Below are 10203 nucleotides of genomic sequence, written 5' to 3'. Positions count from 1 at the left end.
ATCACTTCTAATGGTGCTCAGGGAACCATATGGGGTGCCAGAGATCAAACCTGGGTTGGCTGTGTACAAGGTAAATGCCCTACTGGCTGTACTATCACTGTGCCCCTCAAAATACATTCCTAATTAAAATGAATGATGTAATGCCCAAAGGAAAGAGAAAGAGTGTGAGCAAAAGAGAGAAAAAGTATCTGCCATAGAGGCAGCCTGGGGATGAGAGTTGGAAGGAGGGAAACTGGGGACACTGGTGGTGGGAAATGTACACGTGAAGGGATGGGTAATGGAATATTGTGTGACATGAACACCTTTCTGTGTACCTCACAGTTATTCAAAGAAATAATAAAATGAGTGACAGAATTATCTATAGCTTCCTAGAAGCCAGATAAGAAGGGAAATTTGATAAATTGCAAAAGAGCTACCTGAGAGAATAGAATGACTACAAACATAGGAAGAAATACAAAAATACACAAGAATATAAAATAGGCATGGGCATAACTTGTGCCCTTTCCCTCTCGCCTCCCATCACAAAAGCCCATTCTATACACAAGGCCACCATCTGTAGAAAGTCTTTTGAAAAAGCATAGAATCATTGGCCTCTGAGATTTAAAGCTGTAAATTAAAACACATTGGGTTAGAGGAGAGATATGTGTATTACCATAATCCACCTTCAGATTTTCTTTCTTTCTCCACCTTCTGCACCCTGTTCTGTGCCCCAGAAAGCAGGGTTCTGGTGTGGCTTCCTCTGCTCTCATTTCTGTTTTCACTTGAATGATGAGAGGCATCAGCCGGAACTCAGCTATCTCTCTGCTCCCTGCTGTGGGGGACTGGGTCTAAATTCCTTTACCAGGCACACGAGACTGAAAACTCTAGGGCCTTCGCAAAGTGGGAAGGGAGGCAGTCTCCACTCCCCACAGTCCCGTACCCTCAAACTGCTGAAAGCCCCAGCAGCCACTCACACGGTCCAAAGACCCCAGCATGTACATGGCCCAGCTTCACATACTCATGACTAATCTCAAGAGCTGCCAAGTCAAAGAATCTTCCCAGTTCTACAGCTCCTGCAGTATGCAACCACATGCCACCTCCAAATTCCACAATACTGACAGCCCAGTAAGAACACAACAAATTAGATGGAAAAGTAGCGTAAAAGTCCACTAAGCCCAATAAACAAAAACAGAAAGCTCAACTAGCAACAAATAACTCAGTAAATCTTGAATGACTTTAATAACATCATTGTGAGATATAACAATTTTCACAAATTTTCTTTTACTGAACTATTTTTTGCCCTTGCCCGCGCCTGACCCGGGTTTGATTCCTCCAGCCCTCTCAGAGAGCCCAGAAAGCTACCAAGAGTCTCCCACCCGCACGGCAGAGCCTGACAAGCTCTCCATGGCATATTTGATATGCCAGAAACAGTAACAATAAGTCTCACAATGAGACGTTACTGGTGCCTGCAAATCAATGAACAACGGATGACAGTGCTACAGTGCTACAGAACTATTTTTTAGTAATTCCATTTGCCCTTTTTGGTAACAAATAATATGTTATTTTGTGCCTACTAAGTGGGCTGGGGGCTGGAGCAATAGCACAGTAGCAGGGCGTTTGCCTTGCATGCGACCCACCCAGGTTCGATTCCTCCGCCCCTCTCAGAGAGCCCAGCAAGCTACCCAGAATATCTCGACCGCACGCCAGAGCCTGGCAAGCTACCCATGTTGTATTCGATATGCCAAAAACAGTAACAACAATTCTCAAAATGGAGATGTTACTGGTGCCCACTTGAGCAGATCGATGAGCAACAGGATGACAGTGACAGTGACAGTAAGTGGGCTGGCCTGGTTGGGAGAGGGGTACTGGGATCATAGTGAAGGGAAGGCCACACTAGTGGTGGGATTGGTGTTCAAACAATGAATGCCAGAACAATTGCATTATGAACATCTTTGCAAACCACAGTGTTTAAATTAGGAAACAAACAAAATAAATTCCTTCACCAAAGGCCCCAGCTTTTGTCAACTAACCTTTACCTAGAGCTATAGGCAAAGCAACATTATTCTAATCATGGTCACACATTTCTCCACCATTAAGCCCAGAATATACCACTACCCCTTGTCAAGTTATCTGCCCTCACTTTTGTATGTTATCCCATAAGCTGACTAATTGACCAGATAAAGACTTCAGGTTAAAAGACTTCAGGTTAAAACCAGAGTTAAAATATTAACATGATAAATTAGTTTAATCCTCAATAGGTTCTTGGAAACTGAAACTCAGGGCAAAGCAACTCAAAAACAATGCCTCCTCCAATATAATTTTGTTCAACGTGGACAAGGATTTTCTTTTCTCATGAAGGTTTATTTTTTTTAAATACTGACTGAAATAACAGTTTGAGTAATTTTTGTGTAAGTGAATAATAAAACAGTCAATCTAGTTCAACCTTTAGGAAAATCAGTATGGCAATTTCTCAAGAAAAAGCAAAATTAGGGCGGGGGGCGGGGGGAGATGGGATTGGGGGGGTGGGAGGGATGCTGGGTTTATTGGTGGTGGAGAATGAGCACTGGTGAAGGGATGGGTTCTCGAACTTTTTATGAGGGAAACATGAGCACGAAAATGTATAAATCTATAACTGTACCCTCACTGTGACTCACTAATAAATAAATTTTAAAAAATTAAAAGCCCCCCCCCAAAAAAAGCAAAATTAGGAGCTCAGGAGATAGTAGAGTAGATCAGGTGCTTGCCTTGCACTCTCTCCACTGTAATAACTCGAGTAAGCCTCGAGTATAGCCAGTGTGACCCAAACAAAACAACTAAAAAACAGAACTCCCATATGAGCCAGTGATATCATTTCTTGGCATCTACTCCCAAAACACAAAAACATTAATTCAAAAGGATTATATGTATGCAGACGTATGTTCATTGTAGCCCTTAGTCTAATAGCCAGGATGTGTTAACAATTCAAATGTTCAAGTATGGATGAATGGATCAAGAAGTTGTGGTGTACTTTATTTCAAACCACAACAGCTAATTAGAGAGAGAAAACAGAAGGGAATGCCTTGCCACAGTGGCAGGGTGGGGTGGGGGGGAGATGGGATTGGGGAGGGTGGGAGGGACACTGGGTTTACGGGTGGTGGAGAATGGGCACTGGTGAAGGGATGGGTTCCAAACTTTGTATGAGGGAAGTATAAGCACAAAAGTGTATAAATCTGTAACTGTACCCTCACGGTGATTCTCTAATTAAAAATAAATAAATTAAAAAAAAAATAAAAAAAAATAAAAAAAAAAAGAAGTTGTGGTGTATATACACTTAGGAAAAGTTTGTAGTTGTAAGAAAAGATGAAAGCATGCAATGTACTGCTACATGAATGGAACTATAGATCATGCAGAGTGAAATAAAAAAGAAAGTAACATAAACAATAATCTCTCTCATAATGGGATATATAAAATATACAGCTTAAGGAATCAACAGTAACAGTAAGACCAGTAACGTCTCATTGTGAGACTTATTGTTACTGTTTCTGGCATATCAAATGGTAACAAACAAACAAACAAACAAAACATCCGAGGAGTTGGTCTACAGAAATAACTGAGCTTAGCTAAAGAGGAAAGGGTAGATGGGAGGAGTTTGTGGAGGTGAGCAAGCACTCTGGTATGGGAGGGTGCTGTTGGAAGGATGTGTGCATGCAACTATTGGTAATGGTATTGTAAATGACAATACCGTAATTAAAATGTGGGACTTTTAAAAAAATATGTATGACAATCAAGACAAGTCGTTACGAAGATTTGGGTTGTGCTTCAGTTCTAGAATAAATGCCTTCAATGCATGAGACCCCTGAGCTTAATCCCTCATGCTACTCTAAAAAGGAAGGAGGGAGGAAGAATTCATCAAAATATGAAGCCAAGGAAAGAAGAGCCCAGATGTGCAATTACAGGCAATCCATCTTGAATTTGCTTGGGCATAAAGGACCCAGTCTTTTATTCCTGGATACTATTATCTGCAGAACATAGGAAGATGGGAATCCCAGGCTCCAGTGGCTTCATGGCTTTATTACACTAAGTTTATCATCACACCCCCCCTTTGATTTCTTTCTAATGATTTGACATCTCACACACATTTGTTTACAAGGAGATAGTTGTATGTGAGAGAACATCAATATTTGGTATACTCAATTGGCAAAATTCTCATTGTAAAACTAGCAAGTTTCCTTTCTAATGTTCTTCCTGCCTCTGAAGTTTTGAGTACACCTCTCTGAAAACCACCCATCAATGATTTGTGGACACTTTTCAGTTTTCCATGTCTGTAAATTCAAAATTGCAAGTTTCACAGGCTCAAGTCCAGGTGTTTCAAAGAAATACTTTATATTTACACTGGTAGCTTCAAGATTGACCTTTAGATTAGAGTTGTTGTATTTGCTCTCTACTAATTTCCTTTTCTCTGTGTCCCTTCTTGATAGACGTTGCTAGTTATCTACCTATTACCCACATATCCTTCTTCCTTTACAAAATACCCTTATTGAGTGTGCTTAAGATTGAGTCAAGACATTTCCCAGACTCTCTTAGCCATGCAACCTAGTTCTTGATAACCAGATATAAGCAAATAAATATTCAATTCAACTTCTAGGAAAGCTCTTGCTTTCTCGTTGATTAAGCACTACATCCGCTGGTATGTGCTTTTGCCTAGAACCTTCCCTTCCTTGAATGACTCCAGGTAGATTTCTTATCTTTCAACCACAGGGATGGAAACCACACAGTAGGGATGATGGGGCAGAATTCCAGAAACACACTCAGGCCCTGAATGGCTTCCCTGGACAACCAAACAGTCCAGGTGGCAGGGTTGACTATTCTAATGTGCTAGAGGGAGAGCAAAAATTAAACAGAACCCTGTCTAATTACACTTCTAGAGTTGATTTTCTATTATCAAAGCCAAGTTTAGTCTTAACCTATATCCTTCCTTAGCTCCTTTGAGGAATCATGCATCCCAGTGTATGTGAGGCTAAATGGGTTTTTATCAAAATACCAAACCTAAACACATGACCTAGAAACTTACTAACAAATAGCCTTGAAGAGGTAGTAGAGAGGCCAAAAATAGATCATTACAAAATTATGATACTATTATTGACTTTTCTGCATCATTTCTATCACCTCTTAGATACGTAAGAGAATAATAGTGCTACTGATAAGCCAGTAAAAATACTCCAATAAAATTCCAGGAAATGACTCTTTTGAAACAGCACAGCTGCCTAAGGGGGTGGGGAGGGGAAAAGGAAGTTAAAATCTTTCAAAACAATTTCACATATTTAAACTCTGCAGAACCTTTGGGAGAGCATGAGAAATTGAATGGAATTATCCTGACAACTGAAATTCCTCCTGTCCTTTTATACATTTACAACCAAATCAAATAAAAACCTGCATCATCATTAGTAGAACACATGAATTGAAAGAGGCAGATTCACTTAATGTAGCCAAAATAAATAAATATATGTTAAATTCATCCACATCCATGCCAGCAGAACTATAAAACTAAGCACATGCTGATAACTTTTATCCATTAGTAAAAGGAAATATCCCTTTAATTCGAGTCATTTGAAAAATTCAGTTAAGCAGAGATCAGAATTAACATTAAGCTTAGAATTCTTAAAGTATAAATTTGAGTTGATTAGAACATTAGCGAATTATCTTCTGTCTAAAGACTTCCAGGAAAAAGAAAACAAACACTATTGGAAGTGTCTTTTATATCCTAGTAGGATAAGCAAGGAAAGTAAACTACTGTTTTATTTCTAACTATATGTGCCCCTTGGGCTCCCCCAAACAAGCCCCAACTTGATTTGATTCTTCATACTAAGAATGAGAAAGGAGGCATACAACAATTGCAAATGCCACCATTATGTGCTGTCATGTGTAAACATTAAAACAAACAATTTGGTCCATCATTAGTAGATCAAACCCAGAGATATCATCCTTTTTTTCTCTTCTTGGTGACAAAAATTTCTCGGAGGTAAATTTGGGGGGATGAAGGTTAAGTATGTTTAGGTCTCTGTTAAATAAAACTTGTTCCCAAGGTCAGACAGGTCTAGCCAACTTCAAGGATAATCACAGCCACTCTAGTGCAAATCAGCTTATAAAAGTACTCCCGTGAACTGGATTCAAATGCAGTTTGATAGTAAAGGAAAAGGATCTAGAATAGGAAGCTATGTATGGGAGATGTATCACTGTGATAGCCTTAGATTCGTTTGACAGGGATGGTAAGAGCAACGAAGTATACTAAATGTTAAACAATAGCATACAGACCAAGAATAATTCAAAATTACTGCCAAGAGTTGGCACGGGCTTTAGAAATGGTGTTTTATATTAGTAATTTATTGGTTTGGAACACATCTTTGAGTGCTATGTTAAAAATAAAATAAAATAAAAATTGTAGCTTTATCATGAATGGAATAAAAATAAAATGAAGCAAAAATGTCATAAAAGTGCAAAAAACAGGAGCTGGAAAAGGATTATGTTGCGTGCCTTGCATCCATCAGAAGCTGATCTGACAACCCATCCCAATCCCCCACCCACGCCTCCAGCCTCGTTTATAGTCCACAAAGCACTGTCAGGAAGAATTCCTGAGTAGAGAACCAAGAATAAGCCCAGTGTCCCACCAAATACTACCCCAAAACAAAGCAAACCAAAATAGTTCAAAAAATTAGAACAGATTTGAATGCATCATCTATCAACCAATATACTAAATGTATGTACATATTCAAGACAATAATTTTCAAACTGTGTTTGTATGTTTTGTTTCATACCGTCTTCTAAGATAAAACAAAGATTATTTCATTCTTAAGATAAGGAATCTGATAGAAAAAGTTGCCATACAAGCTTTTGGAATTAGCTACTAGGCCCTACCTCTATCTCTAACAGTTGCCCCAAGGATACCATAACAAACATAAGTGAAAAAACGAAATCCAGAGACTTCAATATTATTTTCTTACAATAATTAACCTGCTTTCTCCAAAGCTTTATATTATACAAAGCGTAGCTGCAGTTTACATGTTATTATTTGTGATCATTTCTATTAAAAAATCAATATTTATATAATCTATAAATCAATATTTACATGATCAATATTTACATAATCTAAGGGGATTCTTAAAAACAATTTGATGTATAATTGTCAAAATGGCAGATACCTGGGCTCTGGGGCATTGCACCAGGAAGGAAATATGGAGAAAATGGAATGACTGATCAGGAATGACATAGAATAGAAAATTATCAAAAATTCGACTTTCTACTATTTGAATAGCCAAGTTCATGGACTAAATATTTGGTACCAACTCGTCCAATTTAGGGTGGCATAAATCCATTGGTGAGAAATTTGATGGAACATGTTAGGTGGAAATCAATGTAGCCGGCTTTAGCAAAGAATTTTGTCTTCATGGAGCACTTCAAGATAGTGGTTCTAAACACCACAGTCAAAATGTTTGAATCCCAGCTCTAGTAAACCAGTTGTGGGATTTTTCCAATCACCAAAGGAGAATATGCCTTTATGCATTGCCAATGGAATTACAATGTATTTTTGTAAATATTAAACAAGTTATATACAGAGAGCATGTAGGACATTACATCACTGTATCACTGTCATCCCGTTGTTCATTGATTTGCTCGAGCGGGCACCAGTAATGTCTCCATTCATCCCTGTCACATGCTAGTGTAGACCGATGGTGTATTGGGGGCTCTTTCAGGGTCAGGGGAATGAGGACCGTCATTGATACTTTATTTGGCATATCGAGTACACTATGGGTAGTTTGCCAGGATCTGCCATGCCAGCGAGATACTCTCGGTAGCTTGCCAGACTCTCCGAGAGGGACAGAGACTTTTGGGGAGACCTCTAATTGTCTTTATAGCCATTCCCAGTTCTACCAAATGTAAGCTTTTGGTCGACTGGCATGTTGTAAGGATCTGCATGCTGACAAACACGCACCTGCCTGCATCTCTGGGCAGCACCTGGGCCATCTGCAGCCTTGGGTTGATCTCCTTGAGGTTGATGGAGTGTACCCAGAGGTTGTTGAGCAGCTGGCAGAGCAGGACCCTATCACGGAGGGTCTGTGCCAGGTCAAACACCTGCGCCAAGTCCCATGTCACCCGGTGGTTGGCTGACAGCACCCCACAGTGGGTGAGTCACTGCGCAACTGCGGCCATGGCTCTATGTCCGGGCACTGCAACTCGGCCCCAGAGATGGTGTGGCTGTTGTTGCGGTTTCTCCATGCCCCGCCGATGCCATTCTGCCCGAATCTTGCAAAACAGCCAGTGATGTCCATCAGGAATCATGCATAGAATACCAGCAGCGATCACGCGTAGACTTCTATGCCTGATGTGCTGAGCCGAGCACTGTCTAAGGCGAGATGTTGAGCTGGGTTCTGGAGAGCGCGAGGGGTTTGGGCGGCATCAGCGCCATCTTGACAACGTCATGTAAAGATATATATTATATATATAAGGTGTGTGTATATATACATATATATGAGTTTAGAAAATTATTTATTCTTATAATTCTTAAAAAACCTCTTGGCTTCATTAATATTTTGTATTGTTTTTTTACTTCTATATTATAGCTGTTAATTTTTATGATTTGACTCCTACTGTGGGCTTCCTTTGTTCTTTTTTTTCTAGTTCATTTAGATGAGTTTGATTCATTTGACCTTCTTCGTTTAATGATTACTGCCCTTATTGAAAAGAACTTGAACTTAAAACAACATTTACTATATCCCATATGTTCTGATAGGACATTACAACTACAAACAATACAATTATTGATTTTATTGTTATGAAAACCAAGTATAACAATAAAGCACTTCTAAAATACAAACAAAAAATTTTTTTAAAACATTGAAAAAGCAGAGATCAAATCCTGCCTCACCCCAAACTTGCTGATTCTGAGAAGGGATAATAGTATGAGGAAATAAGAAGGCGATGGTGCTGAGGAGTTAGTGGTTTTCAGTTAGGTAATGAGAATGCTAATCATGTATTAGTGTGAAAATATACAGGAGCCCTTAAGTCTCAGCTGCTAAATTCTTTGATGCTACTTTTCAGAATAACGTATGTATACTTAGATAAGAATCTTCCACAGTAAAACAAAACCACAAGGACAAATAACGGCATGGGTCAGAATTACAGCAGACAAAAATCAGTGAACCTTTTAGGCTTCTCAGTCTTCAGATCCACTTGACCATTTTTTATATATTTCTTGAGGTTCTCTGTGCTTTTTCTGCCAGTGGCTAGTATCTGTGGTCCTCTGTCTACATGTGTTACTCTCTGCCCCACCTCATCTCTGTTCTACCTCACATATAGATTCAGAAATTCCTACGATATTGCTTCTTCTGGGTAGTGGTTGCTTTTGTTTGGGGACACTCCTGGGGCAACTGATTCCTTTGGAGAGTCATCTAACAGAGATGTTCTGAAGTTTATAGTAAACAAAAAGTTATAACATTGAAAACATCATCAATTGACTACAAGAATCTGATACCAGTCATCTCAGGTACAATAATAATACCATCTGCGGTATTAGATGAAAAACCAGTGAAGCTGTTTATATAAAACCCTTAACACAGTACCTGGGCAGATAATAAGAACTCAAGGAATGTTACTGTGATTTGGTAGTTGAACCAGGATTCTAATCCAGTTCTGATTAATGCCAATGTCTACTCTTGGCCACAGATGATTATTGACCAACGATGCGAATTTGGCATTTTGATCAGATAATACTGGGATCAATTTAAAAGACTTTAAAACAGAAAAGGATGGCTACAGCTAAACTTTATCTCCAGGACAAACATAATTCAATGACAAGAGTTATAGAAATGTAAGATATGCATTTTTTGCTATTCCCAGGGAAGAAAGTCACATAAGTGTGACTTGTTTACTGCTTATCTTATTTAGAAATATAAAATATGCAATATTCTTAGAGTGTCAATCTTACTTTCCACAGTCGTTTGAAAGAAAGAAAAAAATGTGTTTGTAAAGGAAGACACCAAGACTTCTGCTCAAGGTATAATCAAGATTTGATCAAGATAGTTTAAATTTGAATATAAATATGAATAAATAAAATTTGAATAAGTAGAATAAAATTTGATCAAGACTTTCTTGACCATAGAAATATTAAAACAGTAACAAAAGATTATAAAATTATGGTTTGGGGGCATTGAATTCTGGAAACAGTACTTCCTCAGAGAATGGAAGCAGATA

The sequence above is a fragment of the Sorex araneus genome, chromosome 2 (genome assembly GCF_027595985.1).
Source record: "Sorex araneus isolate mSorAra2 chromosome 2, mSorAra2.pri, whole genome shotgun sequence".
Taxonomy (NCBI): Eukaryota; Metazoa; Chordata; class Mammalia; order Eulipotyphla; family Soricidae; genus Sorex; species Sorex araneus.
This window is presented reverse-complemented; position numbering follows the sequence as displayed.